Here is a 5,669-nt window from a genome sequence, read left to right on the forward strand (position 1 = left end):
GTTCAATTTGGTTCAATGACCCATGAGGTTAACCTCCCCACATATTCTTCATTCTATTATCCATGATCCATTTATCATTATTACTTTAATTTTTGAGTTCCCCCTTGCATTAATTACCTTACCTTTACTTTTACTTAGTTATTATTTTCTAGAATTACTCCTTCTCCACCTATGTCCATATTTAGTCATTCCTCTTTGGTTCATACTTGTTCATTTTCTTCCCTTTATTTACTTTTCCTATGTTGGGGATTCACTTAGTGAACTTGTGTCATAGCATGTTTGTTCTTGGGCTATTAAAGAATACCCATAATTTTAGTAGATACTAAAAAATACCCAAAAAATTCCTTTTGTTGACCCAGTTAGTGTCAGTGTCTCCACACTGCAATCAGTGATTAAAATCTGCTCTTTTGCATTTCATAGTAGGAGTCCCATACTGATGAGTTTGCATTCCATTAGGTCATGGATTCACTGATGGTAGGGTTTGCTTCAGTTTTTCCCTCATGATTTGTACTTGCTGATCCTCTTTCATATATTTCAGTCATGGTTCATGTTCACTTTCCAGTTTATTTCATTAATTCTTAGGGTTTGGTCTCATTAGGTTTTAGGGTTCCATCATGGTCAAATTCAGTGATTATATGCCAATAATGATCAGCCAGGACATGAGGAGGCAAATAATGATTGGTAAAGCCATAATTTATTATTTTGAAAGCCTAATGTAGTTCTCACCTCAAAACTTGTTTTGAGGTGAAAATAGAGTATTATTGTTTTTATCTTCATTTATGATGTAATTTTATCTTCTCATATGTAATATTTGTTCCCCGCTGCTTCTCAGCATCTTGTGATGTTGTCAAGTACCTGCCACTGCCAAAAATCAAGTCATCTTGAGCATCAATCCACCTGCAAGAGAAAAAGAAAACAAGCATGGAAAACAGAGTATTAAAAAAGACAAATAGACATTACAAAAGTGGGATTTTTCAAAAGAAAAAATTAAAATGAGGTTTATATATAAGTTTATTCTCTTCTATTTCATGCCATTATGTCATTATGCAAATTAGAGGAGTCAAGGAGAGAAGAAAAATTGTTTTTCAAGCGTTCTTGAGCAAAACACGGGTGGCACTGCACTTAGGGAGAAAAGCGCTGCGCTTCTGGAATTTTGGCCCAGCGCTACGCTCCTGGGAAGTGGCGCTGGGCTTAAAACCCGGTGCTGCACTCTTGGACTTTTCTCACCATTCAAAATATAATGGGCACTGCGCTTACAGCCCGGCGCTACGCTCCTGGGTGATGGCATTGCGCTTAGGCCAGCCAAGCCCAAAAACGCTCCCAGCTTCTGATTTATGCCAAATTTCCTCATATTTAACATTTGACAAGTAAGTAGCATTGCTCCTCTTGTTTTTTAGTCTGCATATGTGAAGAATTACATGGTTTTTCTTTCTCAAATATAAAACTCTAATCACCACTATAAAACCCTAGTTTTTGATTCTCCCTACCACTCACCTCATAAACTCAACCCTTATCTCTTCCACTATTATCACCTCCTACCACCCATTTATTACTCCCTAAACTCTCTCCCTCTCATGTTTTACCCATAGCTTCTCTTACATCCATTCCTTCAATCTATTTCACATACCACTCATCCCATACCATTGTTAAACTGTGCAAACTTAGAGAGTCAGCTAAATCATGGACAGAGGTAGTGATTTTGAGTATGAGGAGGAGACATCCAGTGACAGTTTTGTAGAAAGACACAGGCAAAGAAAGCCTCACAAGGGAGGAAAAATCATAAGAGAAGATCCCAATAGTCTAAGAGAATTACAGGCTTGCCCACTTGTATTTTATTGTTTTAGACACCAAAGATGTTTTGAATTCCGTGAACTAGTGGAAAGAGCTCAGTTTCACCATGACTTGGCAAAACTTTTTGTGGCTCATTTACATAACCATGAGGTGACACTTGCCGGAGTAACCTTCACAATATCACTAGCTGTGATTTCAGAGGCCACTAGAATCCCTAATGTTGGTCAGAAATGGTACAAGGGTCAGGACCTTGATGAGGATTACTATGAGCCTTACATCAAGCCTCAATACAGAAACTAGGTGAAGAGGCTTTTCCCTTTCAAATTTTTGGAGAACAATTATGTTCCTTTGATGAGGATTATCATCAAATATTTCACTTGTGAAGGAAAATTCTCCCGGTTGTATGCTTACCATATCAGACTCCTCATGCACTTCACTAGGGTAAAGATGATGAATCTCCCATACTTCTTGTTTAGAAATATTGAAAAAATAGCTTACCTTGTGCAGAAGAAGCCATACCCTCAGTAGTTGAACAACATCTATCATTATTCCTTGATCAAAATCATTGTTCTTCACCATCTTAGTCTTCTTAACATTCCTTGGGAGACTTTCATTGCTCATGAGATGTTCAAAGGTCCACAGATCCCTTCACCAGTGCATCAAGAAGAAGGTGGGCCTTCTAGCCATGGGGAAACAAGGGAAGAGGTCAAGGAAACCAAAACTACTGAGGTGCCAATGTACTTAACATATCAGAGAGGCACAAGGAGAATTATTGCAGCTGCTAGGCAAGTGTTTGCTCCACAAGGTGTGGAAGGGACCTTTCCTTCATCATCAGTCCACATGCAAATGTTATCTCCACAAGGTGTGGAAGGGGCTTTGCCTTCTACATCGACAAAACAGGTACAGGTTGAGCAGTTGAGCAAAGGCAAGGAAAAAGTGCAGGAGGAAGATCTTGGTGATGAGGAGGAAAGAGATTTTGACTTGATTGAGCATGAGGAGCCACAACAGCACTATACTCATCATGGAGTTGGCATCATTGACTTGGAGGCTCAGGATGAAAAAACTATCAAAGACATTATTATACAAGAAAGGGAAGCTCAAATACAAGCTTTGGTAGACAACTTAAAGAGAGCCAAGTTCATCATCAGATATTTGGAACATGAAAACAAACAGTTGAGTGACAAGCAAGTCCTCATGGAGCTGGAAATGATCAAAGCAAACAGGCAAATGGACAAAGAGGCTCATGTCATGAGTAAGAGATTGAAAATGAGAGGGAAACTTGGCTTGAGAGGGTCAATGTACATCTTGAAGGACTTATTGAGAAGGCCAAGAGGGATAAGAAAATGCTCTGGCACATGGCCTACCATTACATGACCCGCAACAAAATTTGTAATATGAGGATTATAAAGTTAAAGGCTAGGCTAAGGAGAGATTTGAAAGGAAAAAAGGAGCAAGATAGGTTGAAGATGTTGGCTGAAGCCTCCCTAGCCCATCAAAGTAGTTGATGGTGGTGTTCCATGCCAGATTTGGGCAAATTTTGAGAAGTTTTTGCAATTTTGAAAATTTTGAAATTCACAACATAGAAATTTTTCTAGTGGTGTTGTGCTTTTTCCTGGGGCATCCATTGGATAAAGGTTGATATTTTTGGATTCAGGATGATGAGGAAATGCACCCTGGAAATTTTCAGAAGTTTTGGAGCAAATCTGGGTCACCAAAAGGTCCAAAAACAACCAAAACATGACCTCTCTTCCTCTTGTTGGACACACAGAAGTAGTCTTAGAAGATTCAAGTTTTGAGAGGGAAAATGACCTCCAAATTCAAAAATTCGAGGTGTTCTAGAAACTAGACTTGAAGACCTTTCCAATGAGCTATAATGGGCTCAATTAAGTTAAGGGGAAGGCCTCCGAAATCAGGTGGAAAGTGGCACTGCGCTTAGGACCAGTGGCGCTGTGCTTATGACCATTTTGCTCATAAAATCAAAATTCACCTATTCTGACTGTGAATTTGATTTCTCTCTCCTCATGGATGATTTCACTAATGTAATTGATGACATGGCATGTAAATGTAATGGTAAAATAGTTTTTGAGGGTAGATTCATTAGTTAGAGGTGGTTTTGAGGCAAATGAATCAGTTTCCCTACTTTTAGAGGCAAGTTGTTTGACTGCCTATATTCCTAGTCCTTGTTTGGAAATGGTTTAAACAACTCCTCTTCTCATGATTTTGACCCCAGATCGTTAGGATGAGGGATTGCAATGTCTATATTATGTATTTTCTTTCTCATTTGCAAGGGTTGGATTCAGCTGCATGCTCATGTACTGAACACTTATCATTTTGTAGCAGTTTTGGAAGGAAGCTAATAAAGTTGTAGCTATTTTTATGGGATTCCTGTGGTATGGCATTTAGCATGTGTTTCTTCTTCTGTTAATTTGTTCACATTTTATTTATGTATGCCTCTTTCATGTAATCTCTTTTGAATGGTTGTTTTCAAGTCAGATAGGTGGAATACATTAGGTTTAATGCTCTGCCTTGGGAAAACACCAATATTTTATGTTTTCATCTGTTTAGGAAGGATTATTGACTTGATCAAGCCCTTCTTAGCTGCTCACCAGTCTAGCCTTTCACCCCATCAAGCTTTAAGGTGCTGAAGATCATACCTACCTTTCCCCGTAGAATCCCCTGCGATTTTACCTTAGTTTCCCAGACCCAAAATTGCCCAGCTCCTCCTGATCTGGCAAAAACACCAACAAATTCAATCAAAACCCTTGAGCTAGTATACCTAGAATAAAATCTTGTTCTTGATCCAATCATCTCGACTGAGATTCAGAAGGAGAGATCCCTCTCCCGGCCTGGTAGAGCTAGCTACCAGGTTAAGTTTGGTTTGTGGTTACCCTAGAATTGCCTCCCTTCAGCCTGAGGTCAATCTAGGTGATAACATAGTGGTGACCATACTGGGGAACGAAAGACTAATCACCCCGGTAATATCTTTCAATCAAATTCTTGAACTTTGGATGATGAGTTTTAGAATTTTCTAGGCTGAAACAGAAAGTTGTAAAGAAAAATAAAAATTCCAAAATCTAAACACACTGGCTTCGAGAAGGTACATGAGGTCCAATCCTGATCCGAATCCTCCCCCTGTATTTGAAAATCCTAATCTCATTCCGCGAATACTCAGACAAGAAAGTTCACTAAGCCCTAGACCTATTTTCAGATCCAATTCTTGTCCCAGTGAATGGTTGTTTATTGAAGATCTCCCTTTTGACGAGTATTTTGATCTTTCTTTGTTTGAAACCAAATCTGAAACTGCACTTGATAATATAGTTCTAAATCTGGAATTTGTTGCAAATCTTGAAAAAGAAAGGGCAAACAGATCAATTGACGAATATATCTTAAATTCTCTTCAATCATCCATCATAGCTGCCAATATCCCTGAGCTTTTAGAATCGGCATCCGCTACTCTCAGTTCATCAGTATTCCCATCAAGTTCCGAAGTCCATTCTCAACCTCAGTTTATACCTACCCTTCCCCTTCAACCTATCATATCTGATCAAAAACCTATCACCCCTACTCCTCCATCAACCACTCCATTAAACCCAAGTAGTCCAACCGTTGTTTCAAATCCACCTCGAGTCATGGCTGTCCGATATGCACCCCTCATTCTGCCACAGATTCTGGATGATATGCTTGTTGATTACCAAAGTAAGATACCTATTTTTGATGCCACTCAAAGCATTACAGCGTAGCAACATGTTTATAGAATGAATGACTTCTTTGAGCTTCATGAGGTAGATGAAGAAAATGTGACCATGAGATTATTTGTGCAAATTTTTGGAGGCGAGGTTCGAAAATGGTTCCGAGATTTACCTGTAACCTCCATTAAC

Source organism: Pinus tabuliformis, chromosome 6 (genome assembly GCF_031772625.1).
Source record: "Pinus tabuliformis cultivar Carrire ecotype Pingquan chromosome 6, CPIR1, whole genome shotgun sequence".
Classification (NCBI taxonomy): domain Eukaryota; kingdom Viridiplantae; phylum Streptophyta; class Pinopsida; order Pinales; family Pinaceae; genus Pinus; species Pinus tabuliformis.